Source organism: Acinonyx jubatus, chromosome A2 (assembly GCF_027475565.1).
Source record: "Acinonyx jubatus isolate Ajub_Pintada_27869175 chromosome A2, VMU_Ajub_asm_v1.0, whole genome shotgun sequence".
NCBI lineage: Eukaryota > Metazoa > Chordata > Mammalia > Carnivora > Felidae > Acinonyx > Acinonyx jubatus.
The window spans coordinates 112,265,861-112,287,947 of NC_069383.1; the positions used below are offsets into that span (position 1 = coordinate 112,265,861).

Below are 22,087 nucleotides of genomic sequence, written 5' to 3' on the forward strand. Positions count from 1 at the left end.
AAGAGTCAGACGCTAAACCTATTGAGCCACCCAGGAGAGCCAGAAGGAGGTTTCTTATATAAATGAAATAAATCACACAGAGAAAGACAGATATATGATTTCACTTATATGTGGCATCTAGACAAAATAAAAAATGAATGAATGAACGAACAAAAAAGAAACAGACCCATAAATATGGAGAACAAACTGGTGGTTGCAAGAGAGAAGGGTGGGGGGCAGGATGCGCAAAATGAGTGAAGTGGAGTGGGAGATACAGGCTTCCAGTTACTGTTTTACACCAGAAATTAATGTAAGAAGGGAGTTCCTGTATTGGCTAGGGTGACTGATCCTGATTACCAAGGGGGAAATGTAATTGCTACTACACAATGGAGATGTATTAACAATAGTTAACTCTATATTGCAGTATTAAGTTACAGGATGTCAAAAGTGGAAAGGGAACATCACCTAAGGACTTTGTATTCTCTTAGGGAAAGATATATGTTTTCAGTTGTATGCAGGTTAGTTGTAGCATGTTAGGGGGAAGTATGACCTTGTTGTCTTTATTTGGAGCTTAAGTACATTTAAAGAAATGTGTAGGAGTGGGATTGCTGGGTCACCAGACTTTTTAATTCTAGCTATTCTAATGAGAGTGTAGTGGGAGATCATGGTGGTTTTAATTAGCAAATTTCTGGATGAATAAAGATGTGGAGCATCTTTTTGTTGTTTATTGTTGTTTTTTTCCTTTGGTGAAATGTTTACCAAAACCTTTGCTTATTGTTTAATTGGGTTGTTTATTGTCTTTTTATTACTCAGTTATAAGAGTTCTTTATATATTCTGGATACAAGTCTATTGTCAGATATATTATATTGCAAATTCTCCCTCCCATCTGTCGCTTACCTTTTCATTTTCTTTTTTTTTTTTTAATTTTTTTTCAACGTTTATTTATTTTTGGGACAGAGAGAGACAGAGCATGAACGGGGGAGGGGCAGAGAGAGAGGGAGACACAGAATCGGAAACAGGCTCCAGGCTCTGAGCCATCAGCCCAGAGCCTGACGCGGGGCTCTAACTCACGGACGCGGGGCTCGAACTCACGGACGCGGGGCTCGAACTCACGGACGCGGGGCTCGAACTCACGGACCGCGAGATCGTGACCTGGCTGAAGTCGGACGCTTAACCGACTGCGCCACCCAGGCGCCCCGCCTTTTCATTTTCTTAATGGTGTCTTTCAAAGAATAAAGATTTTTTAATTTGATGAAGTTCAAATTACGAACTATTTCTTTTTGTGCCCTAAGAAATCTTTGCCTATCTTGAGACCACTAAAGATTTTTTTTGTTTTCTTCTAGAAATTTACTTGTAGTTTTAGCTTTCATGTTTATAATCCATTTTTAGTTTCCTCTGGGGCCTCCTTCAGTGCTCCTGAGATCTATTAATGCATCCCCCCATCTAAGATAAACTTGCCACCTTTCTGGCCTTCATTCTTCATCCAAACTATCATCAAGCCCTGTGCCTAGGAGGTGCTCTTCTCTACCACCACCAGTTTACCTTGCCTTGACTGTTACAGCAGCCTAACTGGCCCCTCTGTCCCAACTCTGAGCCCCCTCCAGAAGTGATGATTTAAAAATAGAAATGATGAAAAATCCTCAATGGCTTCCCCAGATTCTCAAATCCTTGCCCCAATTATTGTATACATCTTTCCGCGCTCAACTCCACATTCAGGGGTCTTTCAGCACACCATTCTGGCCATGCCAAGTTCTCACGTGTTGTACCTTGTTAACTCCTTTCAAGTCAGCCTTTGGATTCCAGCCTGCATATCCTTGACTAAATTCCTACCCCACCCTCCCAGGTTTTCTTAACACCACGTACCTCCCGGAAGAGATCTTACTAATTACAAGTTGTAACGTTTTGTGATTCTCCCTTTAACGTTGTCCTTCTTCACCAGACCTAATTTCGTGTGGCTAGGGACTCTTTTATTTCCATAGTGTACCCCCTGCAAGTGGAACAGGGCCTACCACACGGAAGCCTCAATACATAAGTGATGAACAAATAAATGAATTAGAAAAATGGAATAATAAAGGCATAGGCTGATGGCCGCTTGTGGTCCCTTCAGTGGTATTACCAGACGGCAAATATTAACAGTCTCGGTCTTTTTCCCAGCAGCGGACGAAAACCTGCTAGATCGGAGAAGGGAGGAAGGCATTTCAATCAAGGTAGGAAGAACAGGTGTGTGATCCGGAACGGCGGCTGTAAGTCTGCTCAAGCCTGTGTAGCTCTGGGCCCTCGCTCCCTAGAAAAAGGGGTCAGACCAGAGGGCCTTAGTTTCTAGACCTTACGCCCGGAGGAACCCATCCGGACTAGCACAGGATCACCTGCCAAGGTTCTGCTCTCCGGCCCAGCAACCGCGTGGGTGGGAGGGCGGGGCCACGCCTTCCGGGGGCCGTCCCCGCCCCTTGCAGCGTGCGCGCGCCCGTCGCCGCCTCGCGCTTGCGCGGCCAGCTGGGGGCGGAGGTTGTGGGCGGTGGCAGCGGGCGCGCGCGCTCTTGCCCTCTCGCGCCGGTTCGCGCTCCCGCGCCGGGGCTGAGGAGGCTGTGGCGGCTGCAGCGGCGGCTGCGGCGGCTGAGGCGGCGCGGGGGGAGGGCCGGGAGGGGGGTGGTTGGGGGGGATGGACCGAGCGAGGCGGCCGCAGCGGCAGGAGCCGGCGCTTGAGCTCGAGCCACGGCGCTGGCGGAGACGCCGGCTGCCCCTCCCCTCCGCACCGGTGAGTGAGTGCTCCCGCCCCGGACGCTGGCGGCGGCCGCGGCCCCTCACGGCCCTTCCGCCGCGGGTGTGGAGAGTCGTGAGGGGAGCGTGGCCCAGAGGCGCGGCCGACGCGGGCCCGGCCTCCCGCTCGCGGCCTGGCGCGGCTCGGACCCTCGGTCGCCTCCGTTCGGGGCTGGAGCTCCGGGCCTAAGACTCGTCCTCCAGCATCCCGCCGGGCCTTTTTCCTTCCCAGCTCGTTCCGCTGTCACTTCGACCCTGGGGCTTCCCTCCCCACCCCCTCTCTTCGCCCCCCTTTCCAGCCCCCCCCCCTTTCCAGCCCCCACCTTTCCAGGGCCAAGGGGAGGGAGGGGAGTGTGAGGAGTTGGGCCGAGGCCTGAGGGACTGTTTGGGAGTAGACTCTGGTGGGGGTCTGGGGTCCTATGAGCCCTCGCTCGTCCCGGTGTCCCCAGAAGTTGGCCACTGGGGCCCAGCTGTTGCCACCTGAAACCAGTTTTGCACCTTTTGTTTTGATTTTGAACTTGTCGTTTGGGGGAGGGGGGAGGAGCCCGCTGTACTGGGAAAGGGAGAATAGGTGCTGCAAGGTGGGCCGTGAGACTAGGCTGGCTGGGTTTGGCCTCGGAGTGCCTTTTATTAATCCATTTAGGAAGAGGGGGCTCAGTGAGTTGCACCTTCCCTAAAGGGCAGATATCCGTTTATAGCTTGCAAACCCCTGCTTTTTTCATTTTAAGCAAAGGTGTGTGTAGTGTTGGTCCAATTGTAGGTTTGGTTCCTGCCTTAACATTGATGATGAGGCTCTCCCAGGTGAATCTGCAGCTGAGTTTCTTGAAGCAGCCCATTTGAGCTGTTGGCTGATTTCTCCCTTTTCTTTGATGACACCATCCACGAGTCCTGGTAGATTCTAGTCACCGCTTTTGCAAGTCTGCCTTTTCATCCTGACTTGTCACAGAAGAAAGGAAGAACACACAGTCTAATCCAAAATGGTTGCTATAAGTCTGACATACTCATAGGCATCTCTAGGAAAGGTCTGAATTCCTAAATTAGTTAATTCTAAAAAATAAAAATAAAAAAAAAATCCAGGGCTTAAAAAGCATGTAGCTGCTTTACAACCAAACTTTGATATGTTTACGTCTTTTGACCGGTATCTTAAATTTTGGAAGAGATTCGTTAAACTGAATCCTTGTCTTTGAAGTACCTGTGTATAGAAATTGTTGCAAAGCCTGGAGGAAAGAACCTTATGAAAATGTTAATGACAAGATTCCTGCAGGGGGTAGGTATGTTGTTTTCCTCCATTTGTAGATTAAAACAGTGAGACCAGAATTGTGAGTAGGTGGTAGTTTTACTAGTGTCCTGTAACACACGATGCTTTTAGGTGGGATTTTAACGTAACAATACCTTGTCCTCTACCAACAGAATTGGCTTGTATTTTTTTTTTTTTTTGAAATCACACACCCACTCTCTGGCTAGTATAGAAAGATTAAAAAGCTGCTTCTGGTCTGTGGGTGGTAACCTTTTAATTTCTAAAGAGTTTTCAGTTGCTTACAGAATAGATTGCTGATCAGCGTAGGAAAAATTTAGATATTAGAATTTCATTAGCACGTGATTGAGATCTGTTATAATTATGAACATTAAGATTTGGCATAGTGTGGATGTTGTATACTATGTATAGGAAATTAGATTTCTCAGAGGATTTGCATCTTACGGTAAACAGAGGTGCCGTCCGCTGACAGAATGTTGTTACACCTTCCAGTAGTTGAGGGAATCTTTTATAAGCACAAAAAAACCTGTACAATTTGATGAAGAAACCCAATGACCTGGACTAGTTGGTGACCCACCATTTCTTTAAGCTGTTTGTTCCTTCTCTCCACTAGAATATTTCCCCTTTTCTGCCAGAGTCATATATGCACAAAACCTATAATGGCTAAGGGCTTAAGTTTAAATTCCTCAAAATGACATTTATGAATTCCTCAAAATCACATTTATGATTTATTTCTTCATAGAATATTTATTGAGTCCTTACTTTGTTCCAGAATTTTTTCTAAATACTGGGCAGTGGTGGGGAACAAAATAGACAAGGTCCTTGTTATTGGGCTTTTTTCGGTTTGTGTGAGAATGAGGATAACAAACAAGTAGACAGGATAATTTTGGGTAATGCTGTAAATCAGCAGTTAGCAAACTTTTTCTGTTAGAGACCGGAAAGTATTTTAGGCTTTATGGGCCATACACTTTTTGTTGCAACTACTCAACTCTGTTGTTGTAGTGCAAAGTAGCCACAGACAGTACATAAACAAGTGTTTCTGTGTTCTAATTAAACTTGGTAGGAGTGCCTTGGTGGCTCAGTCGGTTAAGCTTTCCACTAGTGATTTTGGCTCAGGTCATGATCTCATGGTTCCTGGGATTGAGCCCTGAGTAGGATTCTGAGCTGACAATGTGGAACCTGCTTGGGATTTTCCTTCTCTCCCTCTCTTTTCTGCCCCTCCCTCACCCATGCATGCACATTCTCTCTCTCTCTCTCAAATAAACAAAAAAAACCAAACAACTTGTACATTGAAATGTGAATTTCATGTAATTTTCCCATGTCACAAAATATTCTTTTTCATTTTTTTTGGGGGGGGGCTCATATTAAAACATAGGACAGGCTGGATATTGGCCTGTAGGCTCTAGTGTGGCCCTTTATAAAAAAAGTTTGCTGATTCCTGATATCAGCTATGAAGAAGATAAGACAAGATGTGACAAGTGAGTGACTGGTGGGGAGGCCTCACTAAGGAGTAGATATTTCATTTGTGGCCTAAAAGATGGAAGAATTTTACTGGCAAATGAAACAGCAAGTACAAAGATCTGCAAGTGGAAATGAACTGGTCCTATGTTCCCCAGCATTGAACTTTACATACTATGTCATTCTTGCCTTTGTGACTCTGCTCATTTTGTTTTTAAGTAGGTTGCCCTATTCTGTCATGTTTTAAAAGTCTACCCATAATAGAATCTAAGACTTGGAAGAGATCTTAACTTCCTACCCAGTTGCTCTCTTCTAAAATGTTCTCAGTGGTTTTTCAGCTTCTGTTTGAAACCTTTGATGATTGTAAATTCATTACTTTGAGATAGCCTATGCCATTTTTGGATAGTTCTAATTGTTAGAATGTTCTTCATGTTGTAATAGGATTCACCCTTTCTACCTTTTTTCCCTGATGCTGCCTTACAGTGACTATGGCGTAAGCCTAAAGTGGGTTGCACCTCATTCCCAGGGATCAGTTCTAAAGCCAGGACTTGAAACAAAAATCACATGAAATGAAAACTATATTTGAAAATCCCGTAAATTGCTTAAAAAGTATTGTATACATGTTTTTGTGTATATAGCAATATATAATTCTTGGGCACTTTGCAAACTGAGAGCCACTGTGCATTACTGAAGGAAGGTGCAAGAGGGAAATTATTATGTAGATATCCAGGCCTTCAAATAGTTTTGCTTTTTAAAACAGCTGTCAAATCCGTATCAGAGAGTGGTAGATGGTGGCAAATTTTAATGTGTTTCTGCTTCCTTGCAGAGTTTAGTTTATTGTATTTTTACATTAAGCCTCTATTATATTAATGTTTATAAATATGTTGTGAATATTAAATGAGATAATATATATAGAAGCACCTGGCACATGGTAAGTGGTCAATAAATGTTTGCCAGATTTAAAGTTTTTGCTTCAGTGGGCTCACATGCACACTGTCCTTTGAAAAGTTGCAGAGAAGAACTTGGCCACCTGCTTCCTGTCTTTCCAAATTGGCATTTCCTGTTGTGGCTTTACCAAACAGCTGTCATTCTCTATGTCCTTGAGTGTTGGTCACATTTTACCAGAGGTCAGCTAGTAAGTTAAATGGCTGTATGTTGTAACTCTGTTCTGCCACATGACTCAAAGTATTTGAACACTGCTGTTGTCTCCCACTCAGGTCTTTACTTTTCAGGGCTAAACTTCATGTCTTTCATTTCTTTTAATATTTTTTTAATTTCTTTACCCTCTTGTTCTTATGAGTACACCAGTTTATTGTTGTTTATTTTTACTTTGGTACCCTGAATTACATTTTAAGGTACAAACTCATCTTTCATTTCCTTGATGAAGTCTACCTTCATAATTCTAGACCTTCTCTATATTCCTAATATACTTTTAGCTACACTTCTCAGTTTTTTTTTAAAATTTATACTTGTTCACAAGCATTTTTCTTACTTCACAGTGAGACAATAAGCTTCTTCAAGGCCAGCACCTTGTTTCATGTATCTTTTGTGTCCTGATGCACTGAGGAAAATTTCAGGCATGCAGTAGATCATAAGTGTCTGATGTCAGCTCAGGTCAGGATCTCACGGTTTGTGAGTTTGAGCCCCATGTTGTGCTCTGTGCTGTCAGTTCAGAGCCTGGAGCCTGCTTCATATTCTGTGTCTCCCTCTCTCTTTGCCCTTCTCCCACTTGCACTTTCTCTCTCTCAAAAAAAAAAAACAAAAAACATGCAAAAAAACCTTTTAAAATAAACTTTTTTTTAGAAGTGTTATATTTACTTCATTATTGTGAAGATAGTACAGAGAGTTCCTGTCTATCTAGTTTCCCTTACTATTAACATATTAGTGTGGTACATTTGTCACAAGTAATGAACCATTATTGATCCATTATTACTAAGTTCTACAGTTTTTCTTTTAATATTCCTTTTTTTTTGTTCTAGGATCCCATTCAGGATGCCATGTTACATTTAATAGTCTTGTCTCTTTAGCTCCTCTTGGTTCTGATGATTTCTCAGACTTTCCTTGTTTTTAATGACCTTGGCAATTTTGAAGATAACGGATTAGGTATTTTTGTAGACTCTCCTTCAGTTGGAATTTGTGTGATGCTTTTCTAATGGTTAGACTAATGTACTGTGATTTTGGAAAGACCACAGAGGTAAAGTGTCATTCTCATCACAAACCAGAAGTACATACTAGTGATATCACTTGCTGGTGTTGATGTTAACTTTGATCACCCAGCTTGAGGTAGTGTTTGTTTTCTAAACTATAAAGTTAACCTTTTTGTTCTTCTCTTTCTGTCCATATTCTGGAAGAAAGTTACTATGTGTAGCCTATACTTAATGAGTGATGAGTTACACTCTACCTCAAGGTGGAGTATCTACATAAATTTTGTTGCTTCTGTCGTTTGAGCTTTGGGCATTGGGAACTCTTTCACTTGACTTCTGTATCCCTTCCCTTTGATGTACTCACATGATTATGTGCGAAGGAGCACTTTCTTTCTGGCAACAAAAAATGCTTCAGACTCCTCTTTTATATATCATGTTCTAGTTCCTATAGTCAGCCAATTTTCCAAGGAGCCCTAGTTCCTTTTATGGGGAAATGGTATTAGAAACTAAGATTTTGAATGCGAGATGTGCTAGTAGCTACTTGAGTATTGTTGCTTCTAGGCCATCTGAATGACAGAGAAAGGAGATTCATGTGTATAAATTAAGCTGTTAATATACACATCTATAAGTATTTCTATATGTAACCATTTGTCTCTATATTAAGCTGAACATGAATTCATACAGGTGTTTCCAATTCTAATTCCTTACCACATGGATCATTCTAACCTCCACTATCCATTTACTTAATTCTTCAATTCCAGTATACATTTGGTTTCAGAATTTTTTTAATATGTATACCAGTGGGAAATAACTTTATTAACTAGAGCACAGTGCTTATGGATAGTTCCTTTTGCCTTTAGTCTTATAGACTCCACTCATTTCCAGCATTACTTGGTCAGCACCTTATTCCTCCACCTACTTTGGGAGGTTGTTTCGTGTTTATAATAGATTTGAATTTTTTTTTAATGTTTATTGTTGAGAGAGAGAGAGAGAGGGAGACACATTCTCAGTGCTGCAGGCTCTCAGTGCTAACAGCTCAGCCTGATGTGGGGCTTGAACTTCCCAACCGCTAGATCATGATCTGAGCCAAAACAAAGTTAGACGCTTAACCCACTGAACCACCCAGGCACCCCTATAATAGATTTCGATTGTTTTGTCACATTCTGCATTCTATGCTGAGATCCCTTTACTTCTTAAGGGATTATTTTAAAATTTGCACACATTAAGGCTTATTCTCTGTGCTGTGACACAGAATGGGTTTTGACAAACTTTTAATCTCTTATGTTAACCATTACAGTATCCTATAGAATAGTTTCAGTGCTCTAAAAAATTTATCCATCACGTATTCAACTCCCCTGATACCAGCCCCTGGGCAACCATTGATCTATTTATTGTCTCTACAGTTTTGCCTTTTCCAGAATGTCAATATTTTAAATTTAAAGAAGTATTTTTGAATGATTTTTATGAACACAGCATTTTGTTAAGTAGTGGGAGATACAAGTACTAGACAACCAACACTCAAACTTTTTTTTCCTATTGAGCTAAAAGTCATAAAACACAGAATTCATCATTTTAACCATTTAAAATGTACAGTTCAGAGGCTTTTAAGTACATTCACTATGTTGTACAACCACCACTACTATCTAATTCCAGAACAGTTTCATTAACCCAAAAAGAAACCTCATATTCATTAAGCAGTTCCTCTTCCCATCCCCTGGCAATCCCTAGACTGATTTTTGTCCCTACAGGTTTGCCTGTTTTGTATATTTAATTTAAGTGGAATTATATAATGTATGGTCTTTTGTTTTTGGTTTCTCTTATTTAATAATGTTTTTAATATTTATCCATGTTGTAGCATATTTCAGTACTTAATTCCTTTTTTGTGGATGAATAATCCATTTTATGGACATAACACATTTTCATTTATCAGTTGATGGACATTTGACTTGTTTTCACTTTTTGGCTGTTATGAATAATGTTGCTCTGAACATTCATGTGTAAGTTTTTGTTTGAACATGTTTTAACTAATGCATTTCTTTTGATAAATTTTATTTTCATATTAAAGGGAAAGTTACCCAATGGCTCATTTGGTGTAAAGTGCTTACAGTGCTACTTTCTCTTGGCATGGTATTCATCAGTGAATAGTGAAATCACATAATTTTCCTGTTGTCTTTACAGAATAAAGAATTTTGGTCCCATTGGGGCAACAGTGGGTAGCCTTCCCTAGAATTCTGTTAGAGGAACATCCTGATTTATGTTGTGTACCATTTAGTTATATTTCTGAGTAGCAAGTAGTCGCTCATTGTGAAGCTGGATAATAAGATCTGCTTGTGGTCTAAAGGAATCTCTCGAGTGTATGAGTTGTTTTTAACATTCTATATTCAGAAGGATAGTAGGCAGGATTCCCATTCTGTAATCTATTTGGCATCAGTGGTATAGAGGTTTTATTTTTATTAACCACATTCCCTCTGAGGTTTAGACTATATTAGAGTGGCATTAAATATTAGTGTTTTCTTTTTCCTATTTTAGCACCCAACCCTGATGCTTTGTTTTGCAGTTATTGCTTCAACACCTTTGCTTTGATAAATTCATTTTCCTCAGGAAGACTTGGCAGAAGTGTTCTTTTGCCAGTTTAGGGTAGCCTGACCAATTCATTGAAGTCTAATGTTTTTCATACTTCCTGAAAGCAAGGAACATTGGCTTTGTAAGCTTCTAAGTGACTTTGAGGTTCCGTGAAGACAATGGAATATAGATAAATTATATATTAACCATTTTCATACTTTATCCCAAGAGTGTCTTTATAGGCAAGCCCTTCAAAAGTTTGTGTAATAGAACACTGGGCTGGAACCAAGAATATTTTAATTTCCCTTGTCTAAAAACTCACTAATACTGGACAAATAACTTGTGCCTTGGGACAATTTGTTGTAGAAAAGATAATATTGACTTTCTCTACAGGGATGTTGTGTTAGGAAATTAGTTCTATTAATCAAGTACTTTATAAGTACTGTATCTATATTCTGTTTACTATTTCTAATGTTCTTTATTTTTTTGTGTAGTTCCAGATTTCTAGTGTACATTTCCCTCTGAATGAAGGACTTCTTTAGCATTTCTTGTAGTGCAGCTTTGCTGGTGATGAATTTTTTAGCTTTTGTATGTCTGAAGAAGTCTTTAATTTGCCTTGATTTACAGAAGCTATTTTCACTACATATAGAATTCTGGGTTGACAATATTTTTCTTTAACTATTTTAAAGATGTCTTACTGTCATCTGGCCCACATTGTTTGCAGTGAGAAGTTAGCTATCATTCTTCATGCCTCTGTGCATAATATGTGGTTGTCTTCTTTTGGCTACAGTTTATTTTTCTTTCAGTTTTTAAAATTTCTGGTGTAATACAGGTAACATAAAATTTACCATGTTAACCATTTTTGAGGGTACTGTTCAGTGGTATTAAGTACATTCATATCATTTGTGCAACCATCCAAACCGTCTTTCTCCAGGAGTCTTCATGTTGCAGAACTGAAACTGTACCTATTAAAAAATAACTCTCGGGTGCCTGGGTGGCTCAGTCGGTTAAGCATCTGACTTCAACTCAGGTCATGATCTCAGTTTGTGAGTTCGAGTCCCACATCGGGCTCTGTGCTAACAGCTCAGAGCCTGGAGCATGCTTCGGATTCTGTGACTTCCTCTCTCTCTGCCCTTTCCCCGCTCATGTTCTGTCTGTCTCTGTCTCAAGAATAAACAAACATTAAAAAAAAAAACACAAAACTCTCCATTCCAGGTCCCTGGTAACCACCATTCTATTTTCTGTCTGTGATTTTGACTGCTTTGGGTACTTCATAGAAGTGGAATCATACAGTGTTTATCTTTTTTGTGACTGGGTTATTTCATTTAGCATAATGTTATGAGGGTTCATCCATGTTGTAATATGTGTCAGAATTTCTTTCCTTTTTAAGGCTGAATATTCCATTGTATGAATAGATGACATTTCACCATCCATTTTTCTGTCAGTAGAAATTTGGGTTGTTTCCACATTAGCTATTATGAATAGAGCTGCTGTGAACATGAGTGTACAAATATCTGTTTGCGATCTTGCTTTTAGTTCTTTTGGGTATGTACCCAGAAGTGGAATTGCTGGATCATATAATTATATGTTTAAATTTTGAGGAACTGCCATCACAGTGTATTGTTTTACATTCCCACCAACAGTGCATCAGGTGTCCCAGTTTTTCCACATTCTTGCTAGCATTTTTAATAATGAATAAATGAATTAATTTTAAAGTAGGCTCGATGCCCAGCATGAAGCCCAACACAGGTCTGAATTCAGGCCCTTGAAATCAAGACCTAAGCCGAGATCAAGAGTTGGATGCTTAACCAGCTGAGCCACCCAGGTGTCTCAAGTTGTGTGTGTGGTTTTTATAGCGGCCATCCTAATGAGCATGAGGTGGTATCTCATTGTGGTTTTGATTTGCATTTCCTTAATAATAAGTTATGTTGAACATTTTCATGTGCTGATTGTCCATTTATATATCTTCTTTGTAAAAATGTCTATTCAGGTCCTTTGTCTATTTTTGAATTGTTTTTTTTTTTTAAATTACAATATATTTTTAAAATTTTTTTACGTTTATTTCTGAGACAGACAGAGCATGAGTGGGGGAGGGGCAGAGAGAGAAGGAGACACAGAATCTGAAACAGGCTCCAGGCTCTGAGCTCTCAGCACAGAGCCCGACGTGGGGCTCGAACCCACAAACCGCGAGATCATGACCTGAGCCGAAGTTGGTCACTCAACCGACTAAGCCACCCAGGCACCCCTGAATTGGGGTGGGTGGGTGGGTGTGTGTGTGTGTGCGCGCGCGCGCGCACTCGTGTGTGTGTGTGTGTGTGTGTGTGTGTGTGTGCGCGCGCGCGCGTGCGCGCTTGTTGAGTTGTGGGCATCCTTTGTATATTCTTGATATTGATTACTTATTAAGTATATGATTTGCAGATATTTTTCTCCATTCTGTATTCCTCTGTCTGCTTTTAAGATTTTTTTCCCTTGTCTCTGGTTTTAATGAAATAGATTTGGCAGAGTTTTACATTTCTTCATGTTTCTTGAGCTTTTGGATCTGTAGGTTTATAATTTTCGTCAAATTTAGAAAATTTTAGGTATTATTTTTTCAAATCTTCCCCCACCGAGATTCTAATTACACATATATTATTATTAGATTATTCGATTCCTTGAGTTTGTCCCATAGCTCATTGATGCTGTGTCCTTTTTTTTCCCCAGTTTCCTTATATTCTGGGTTTCATTTTGGATAATTTCTATTATTATGTCTTTACATTCCCAAATCTTTTCTTCTGCATTGGGTTATCTACTGTTAATCCCATAAAGTGTATTTCGTTTCAGCCTACTATACTATAATTTGTAGCTTGATAGAAATGCAGTGACATGGCAGGTATCAAGAAATACTGTCTTAATTTGCTGCCAAAATAAAAGATTCCTAATTCTGTAAGCTGTCTAAAGGGTACATAAAGCCACACTATGTGTTAAATTAACTTTGTCTCTTGTTTTCCACATTAACTTTGTTTTTCTGCCAGACCTACCTATGTATTTTTTGCATCTTATTTATTTATTTATTTTTTTTATTTCTTTCTGACATAGACATCTCTATAATATTTGTTTTATAAGGCACCAGAGTGCCTGGTATGTTTGCCAAACTACCTAATAGTTTTCTGTGTTGGTTTGGTTGTATTATATGACCGTCATCTTGCTATAAAAAGCATGAAATAGATTTTTATATCTTGTTTTACTATACTGCTTATTTAATACTAATCAGAGAGCTGGATTACCTGCTGAAGTGTACCTTTGATTGCAGCTGTCATTGATAATCCCAGTGCCACCTGGGCTTGGCCACTTGTATTACCACAGTGTGATCTTTTAATGTTATTAATACCAACTTAAAAAATTTTTCAGACTGACAACAGGTAACTGTTTGCCTGCCAGTCATTTGCATTTAGTAGTATTTCTCCTTCTCTTGCTCCTCTGTCCCAGCAGGTATTATTCTCTCGAGGACACACCCACAGTTAGCACAGTCTTCAGATGCTGACACTTGGTGAGCAGCTACTCTTAATCACAAGATATAGAAGACACAGTCTCCATTCTTCCAGGTTGGATCTCTATTCATGTGGATTTTCTGTTTCTGTATCTTTTTTAAAAATAGCTTTTTGGGAAACACTTTCATCCTCATCTATGCAAAGAAAGGAAAGCTATTGTGCTGGGATTTTGAGGAGTTATGTGTTTTTCCTTTTATTGCAAAACTGCATCACTTAGGCACTCAGACAATAATGACTTAACATTGACTCTTTCCTCTATAGAACTTTGTTCTCATTCACTTGTTACATCTTCCTTTCTCCCATTCTCTTTTTTTTTAAAGCAATTGTCATAACTTAATAAGAACTTCCTTGATGTGTGATATAGCAGCTCATTTCTTAACATTCTTCCTGAATGTCATTGGACTCTGGGTTAGACTTATAAGTAATAGGAATCCATTCGAATTCTTATTCCTCAAGTTGAGATTGTGATTCTGATGAACTGAGTTTGTTCTCATTCTGCAAAGACACTGGGAAAGCTTAGTATCTTCAGCATAAAATATGGCTGTATGGTTTTGTAGTCTGCTTCAATATCAGTTGCAAGGGGAGGTGTGATATCAGAAAATTGAGAGACTTCAGTCCGGGTTTTGGCATTGTTACTGCCATGCTTTGAGTGAGAGTATATTTGTTTTCTTATCTCTAAAGTGAGCTTATCATTACTTGCTTTACACAAGCCTCATGGGATTGTTGAGGGACAGGTGAGAAAATTTGTGTGGAAGACTATTTTACCAGTGTAAAGTCTTGTTACTGTGTTGCAGAGAGCTGTAGACATACTTGTTCTCTTCACTCAAAGATGCAGTTTTTATTTCTGCAGACTTTTTTGATGGTATAGCTCTGTCATGAATCGGATATTTTAAATCTCCATACTTAATGTATGAACAGTAGTGTTTATAGTGCCTAATTACATGGTAGGTGCTAAGTAGATTTTATTTTTTATTTTTCTAAAAGATTTATTTATTTATTTATTTATTTATTTATTTATTTATTTAGAGCACGTGAGTGGGACAGGGGCAGATAGAGAGAAAATCCCAAGCAGGCTCTCCACTGACAGCGCAGAACCCGATGAGGGGCTTGAGCTCATGTACCATGAGATTATGACCTGAGTTGAAGTCAGATGCTTAACCGACTGAGCCACCCAAGGCTCCCTGGTGCTAAGTGTATTTTAAAAAGTGGATTTGTTGAATGTGATGCTAAGAAAATGTCAGTTTGTACAGTAAGAAACTACTTTACAAAATCTATTGGATAGTGTTTTGAAGAGAAATCTCATTTGTTTTATTGTTTTATGCATTTAAAATATTTGTGGAGGGCTTACTGGATTCTGGGTACTGGGGAAGAAAAACAATGTCTGCTTTCATAGAGCTTCTTTTGCGTTTTATATGGGGAGATAGAATAAACAAGATAAGTAACTTCTAATGACAAGTTCTAATGAGAAAAGTACAAGCAAGAGAGAGGAATAGGGCATATCAAGGGGAAGGATTGAGTGGTCGCAAATGGCTCACAGAAGGGAACATTTGAGTAAAGGCTTGAAAGATGTGAAACAGCAAGTCATGCAGATAAATGAGAGAAGAGCATTCTAGACATAGCAGATGACAAGTGATAGGTCCTGAGACTGAAGCTTGCCTGGGAAATGGTAAGAATTGGGGAGGGTAGATGCTTATCTTGTGGTGCCTTAGAGAAATACGTTTCAGACTTTACTGTGCATATGGCTTATGTAGGTTGTTTTTGTTAAAATTCAGTTTCTATTTTGTAGGTTTGAAGTGGGGTTCATTTTTTTTTATGTTTATTTTTGAGAGAGAGAGAGCATGCTCAAGTGGGGGGAGGGGCAGAGAGAGAGGGAGACACAGAATCTAAAGCAGGTCCCAGTCTCTGAGCTATCAACACAGAGCCCCATGCAGGGCTCGAACTCACAAGCTGTGAGATCATGACCTGAGCTGAGGTTGGATGCTTAACTGACTGACCTACCCAGGCTACCCATGGTGGGGATCATTTCTAACAAGTTCCCAGCTACTGCTGGTGCTGTTGGTCCTTTGTAGGTCTTTAGCTTTCATGCTAAGTGAAATTGGAAATCTTTGGAGGGTTTTGGGTAGTGGTTCGACATGATCCAATTTCTATTTTAACATCATGCCTCTGGCTGCTGTATTGGTAATAGGCTGGTGGTGAATGATTGGGCAAGGGTAAAGGAAGGAACACCAGTTAGGAGGCTACTGCTATAATTCAAATGAGAGAAGACGCCAGTTTGCATTGTGGGGTGGCAGTGTATGTGATGACACATGGTCTGATTTTCAAGTAGAGTCAACTAGTTTTACTGATAGATTGGATGTTTTACTGATAGAAAGAAAGGAAGGAGTTAAGAACAATTCCAAGGTTTTTGCTCTAAGTTCCTTAAGGACACCATTTATTCAGATGGGGAAGACTGAAGGAGTAAGTCTTCAGTCCTTACTTTCCTTCCTTCTTGGAAGGAAAGTACAGGAGCTCAGTTTTGGACATATATTATAGATGCTTACTAGACTTGGTAGAGATGTTGAGTAGGTAGCTGGTTTATGAGTCTGGAATTCAAGAGAGAGGATCTGCTAGAGGTGTACCACCGGAGGTTACTGTCAAAAAGATTGTATTTAAGCCAGGGGGCTGGATGAGGTCCAAGGGAGTGAGAAGAGATAGAAGTAAGAAGAGGTTGAAGAACTTAATTAACTCTGGAGTGGACCAGAGCCTGGTGGCTCAGCGGGGCGCCTGGGTGGCTCAGTCGGTTAAGCGTCCGACTTCAGCTCAGGTCACGATCTCGCGGTCTGTGAGTTCGGGCCCCGCGTCAGGCTCTGGGCTGATGGCTCAGAGCCTGGAGCCTGCTTCCGATTCTGTGTCTCCCTCTCTCTCTGCCCCTCCCCCGTTCATGCTCTGTCTCTCTCTGTCTCAAAAATAAATAAATGTTAAAAAAAAAAATGGGAGAAAATAATTCCCAGAAGTCTTAAACAGTGCTTCATGAACTTTAAGAGTGTGGGTAAGACTGACCTAGGGAATGTGTTAAAATACAAATTCCTGGAATCCACTGACAGAGATTCTGATCCATAGGTTTAGAGTGGGGTCTGAGAATTTGTATCAGTGATGTCCTCCCACATGATGCAGATGCTGTGGTTTTGAGTAGCAACGCCATATGCAATGTCTCCTTACATTTCAGTGAAGGTCATATTGCTTGCTGCCCCGGACCCCTGGAGTGTCTGAGGAAGTGATTATCTGGTAAAGAGAATATGATAGCCATAGTGGGTTTCAACTAATCATGGCTCATCTCTTGGGGTTGGGTACATTACCAGCCTGAACAGATAGGAGTTCTGAAAGAAGGGAGAAATGGCTGTAGGTTGACAGCTAAGTGTCCTACTTTTGCTATTACAAATGTTGCAGTGAATACCCATGCTCCAAAGAAAAGGTAGGTGTATTTAAAATTTTTATAGATAATTCCAAATTGTGCTCTAAAGAGTTGGAGTTAATATATATTCCCATCAGCAATCTGTGGGGTACTTGTTTCCACGTTTTACAAATCAGATATGTTATCAACACTTTGATCTTTGTCACTCTGATAGGTAAAAAATGTTATTACATTACAGATTGAATTTACATTGCTCTTTACCTCACACCTGTCATAATGGCTCAAATCAAAAACACAGGAAACAACAGGTATTGGCAAGGGTGTGGAGAAAAAGGAATCCTAATGCACTGTTGGTGGGAATGCAAACTGGTGCAGCCACTGTGGAAAACAGTATGGAGGCTCCTTAAAAAAGTTAAAAATAGAGGGGTGACTGGCTGGTTCTGTTAGTAGAGGATGAAACTCTTGATCGTGAGTTTGAGCCATGTGTCGGGTAGAGAGATTACTTACAAAGAAAAAAAAAAAAGGAAGTAGAAACTACCTTATGATCCAGTAATCATACTACTGGGTTTTTATCCAAAAAATATAAAAACATTTATTCAGAGGAATACCTGTACCCCTATGTTTATAGCAGAATTATTACAGTAGTTAAATTATGGAAGCAACCCAAGTGTCCATCAGTAGATGAATGGATAAAAAATGGTGTATGTGTGTACAATGGAATATTATTCAACCATAAAAAAGAACAAAATCTTGTCATTTGCAACATGGATGGAGCTAGAGAGTATTATGCTAAGTGAAATAAGTCAGAGAAAGACAAATACCATATGATTTCACTCATGTGAAATTTAAGAAACAAATGAGCAAAGGAACAAAAAAGAGACAAACCAAGAAATAAACTCTTAACTATCAAGAATAAATTGATGGTTACCAGAGGAGAGGTGGGTGGAGGGATGAGTGAAATAGATAATGGGAATTAAGGAGGGCACTTGGGATGAGCACTGGGTGATGTATGGAAATGTTGAATCACTGTATTGTACACTTGAAACTAATAAAGTGTACTAATAAAGTGAATGTTAACTGGAATTCAATTTAAAATTAAAAACTTTAATCACACAAATTTACGTTGCTCTTTATGAGTGAAGTTGAATTTTATCTTTGTTTTTCTGTGATCTGGTTGTTAATGTTAGACGTTGGTTCTTTTTTCATTGATTAATTGATTGCTTTTTTCCCTTTATGAATTTGTAGGAAATGTGTAATGAAATCAGTGTATTACTGTATGTGTTGCAAATGTCTCTTCCCAGTTTGTTGGTCTTTTGAATCTGGTTTGCTTATTTGTTTGTTATAAAGCACAGTGTGGGGCTGCCTGTGTGGCTCAATCTGTTAAGTGTCTGACTCTTGGTTTTGGCTCAGGTCATGATCTCATCTTTCATGAGTCATGAGATTGAGCCCCATGTTGGGCTCCACGCTGCTTAAGATTCTCTCCTTGTGCTCGCTTGCTGTCTCTTAAAACAGAAAGCACAGTGTGATTATACAGGCTTGTAAGTTCTTCTTTTGCTAAGCATTATAGATCTAGATCTTAAATAATGGTACAATATGCATGCTTACCAAAAATTTTGTAAATGATGCTAAAACTGGGAGTGTTATCTGATGTGTTGCATCAAAGAAAACCAAGGCAATGTAAGCAGGATGAAGTATGAAAGTGATAGGTGTGATAGAAATGTAAAGTTTACTCTTTAACAGAAATGATCTGCCTAAAATAGATTTTTCATTTGAAAGCCACCATCCTCTAAGGTAGTTAATTGTATAATGTGGTTGTGAAAAGAGGCTAACATTGATGAACATTTATAGATGTACAGTGGTAAATTAAGGGAAGTAATAGTCCCTTTGTTCTTGTACCGTCTGATTATATGTATTGTGTCCACTTACGGATTTTACACTTCAGTGAGACAGTGATAATCTAAATTGTCCATATGATTATGACCAAGAATGAGTTCCCTAGATACTGTATCTAATGAAGAGCGGTTGAAGAATCAGGAGCTGTTTTGCCACAGAAGATAATACTTGGAAACTTAACTATCTAAATAAATTTAAGAGTTGTTTTAAGCAAAAGGGAGCTGACTGATCATCTCTCTTGCTCCAGAGGACAGACCATGGGTAGAAGGTAATTTGGAGGTGAATTTCATCCCACTATGGAAAAGACCTTTTGCACAATAAGGTATGTCCCATAGTGGAATAGACAAAATTATGAGGTCTCTGTCATTAGAGATATTCAAGTATAGCTTGGATGATTGTGTTTTGGAGATATAAGTGTTCCTGTAAGAGTTTAAACTACATGATCTCTTTCTTGCCCCTCCCAGCTCTTAAGATTTGCTAATCTCTAGACTCTCTTTTTTGTGCTCATATTGGTAACAGAAGGTAGTGAAAAGTCTTATTGACTTTAGTTCCTTGATAATTGGGGAAGAAAAAAATAAAATATTTTCCAACCAGCAAGAGAATACAATGCCAAAAAAGGCAGTTCTTAAAAAGTGTATAAAGTAGAAAACTAGAATACTAGATCTGTATATGGACTGTCAGTATTATGTTTTTGATAGCAATTCTTGAGGCTAGTCTGTCTGCTTGTCTCTCTCCCCTCCCTCCCTCCCTCCCTCCCTCCCTTCTCCTCTTCCTTCCACATTTCATTTACTGAATTGGGGCAGGTGATTTAACAACAGACTGCGAGATAAGGCTGGGGGGGAGACTTCTTTGCATTCCCTCTCAGGACTCACAGTTGTGTTATGGATACTTATAATAAATTTTCCATAATAGTCTTCTTTTGGGCAAGCTAGGTCTGAAACTGGAGATTGGCATACATACATTCTAGGAGTCCTAGGAATTGCTTGGACTTATGATCAGTTCCTGAGGGCAGCTTTGTTGTGAGGTTGTTCAGCAAAGTGGCTGGTGGAGAACTTGCTTGAAGACTGATAAAGCTGGGGGAAGGTTTGGCTCCACAAAGAGTCACAGCATTATTTTGCTCTTTGGCTTTTCTTTACTAGGATGCCTAGGTGTCTAGGATACTGCTTCATGTGAACACCAACAGGTATGGGGCCTGTGCTGTTACTCAAAAATCTCAAGCCTGGCACACACCCTTAAGACTAGCATAATGTTCTTAAGGATTGTTAGAGAGTTTATAATTTTATACTACATTATAAAAAGTAAGGGTTGCCATAGAAGAAGGCAGGGGTTTGTGTTTTATAACTAGATTTAGTACTCTGCTACTTGCTGCGTGCAGTGGGAAATTTAATGATGAGATTCAGTTTTCTCATATGTTATCAGGGCAATATCTATCTTTCAGAATTGCATACATTGGAAATAATTTGACCTAAGGTTAATGCCTGGCACAAAGATGGCAAAAAATTATTATTTTTTAAAGATTTTATTTTTTTAAGTAATCTCTGCATCTAACATGGGGCTCGAAATCACAACCCCAAGATCAAGAGTTGCGTGCTCCACCCACTGAACCAGCCAGGCACCCCAGATGGCATAAAATTATTACTAATTATATCAGTAGAAACTGTTCTGACAATATTGCTTAAATTTTGGGGTCTTTTATTTATACATGTGCAGCAAAGTAAGCTGGGAGATGGTATCAACAAATCCACTTATCTTTTTTTTTTTTTTTAACTTTATAGAGTGGAATTAACTACTTGTGTAGTGTAGGTTTTTCCATACCACCACCAATTGTCCAATTTTGTGATACCAGTCCAACAATTGAATTCAGTTCTAACACTGTCTGCCTGGAGTTAGTGTCAGATCCTTCAAGTTAGAGGGCTCAGTTCCTAAGACTGTCCCCACTTTAGTCACCAGTTGCAAGTCCGGGGCCACCTGTACTCCTTTCCAACTTTGCAAAAAATTCTGGGGTTTCCATGACCTCTCCTTAGATTCAATAATTTGCTGAGATGACTCACAGAACTCAGGAAGAGCACTTTACCTACGCTTATAGGCTTATTATAAAGAGGGCAACTCAGATACAGTGGAGAGGATGCATTGGGCAAGGTATGGGGAACTTCCCTGCTGTCTCTGGGCACACCACCCTCCCAATACCTCCATGTGTTCACTTATCCAGAAGCTCTCTAAACCCTGTTGTTCAGGGGTTTTTTTTAGAAGTTTCTATTACCTAGGAATGATTGGTTAAATCATTGGCCTTGGTGGTTTACTCTCCCTTTCCCCATAATGGGGGCAGGGCCTGAAAGTTTCAACCCTCTAATCATGTGGATTGGTCCCTCTCACAACCGGTTCCCATCTTTAGCTATGTAAGGGTCCACCAAGAGTCACCTTGTTAGCACAAATTGCTTTGTGGTTAAAAGAGGCTTGTTATGAATAACAAGAGTGCTCCTATCACTCTTGAAATTCCAAGGGTTTTAGGAGTTCTGTGCCAGGAATTAGGGACAAAATCCAAATACACTTGAGCCTGGGACAGCATGGGTGTGAACTTATGCAGGTCCACTGATACACGGATTTTTTTGATAAAAACATGACAGTATTATAAATGTATTTTTTCTTATGATTTTCTTAATAATATTTCCATTTCTCTAGCTTACTGTAAGAATACAGTATATAATGCATATAACAGACAAAATATGTGTTAATCACAGTTCATGTTATTGGTAAGCCTTCCAGTCAATAGTAGGCTGTTAGTGGTTAAGTTCTTAGGGAGTCAAAAGTTAAATGCAGATTTTTGACTGCATGGGATGTTGGTGCCCCTAACCCCCTAGTTGTAACTAGGTCTTGTTTTTTAGAACCGAGGGCTGAGTTTCAGAACATCAGTATTGAATTCCCTATAGGTCATTGATATGTTAGTTTATTGAGCCATGGTGCCACCGTTTTGATTCTTGATAATGTAAATAATATTTGTTTTGAGATTCTTAGATGAAAGGTGCTATTGAAACAGCTGACTGCCATATTCCTGAGGGGTCTGTATCAAATTCCAGTATGGTTTCTTTTTCTGCCTGGACTTTTGTCCTCAGATGGCTGTAC

General features: G+C 39.7%; 1 protein-coding gene across 2 annotated transcripts in view; it reads left to right on the forward strand.

Moving 5' to 3' along the window:
- Positions 1-2,591: 2,591 nt before the first annotated feature.
- TMCC1 (transmembrane and coiled-coil domain family 1) overlaps positions 2,592-22,087 on the forward strand; it is a 240,686-nt gene continuing 221,190 nt past the window's right edge. For both annotated transcript variants that reach the window (XM_027042708.2, XM_053218907.1), the window contains exon 1: positions 2,592-2,735. The gene's annotated coding sequence lies outside the window, so the exon portion shown is untranslated. The remainder of the gene's footprint in view (positions 2,736-22,087) is intronic.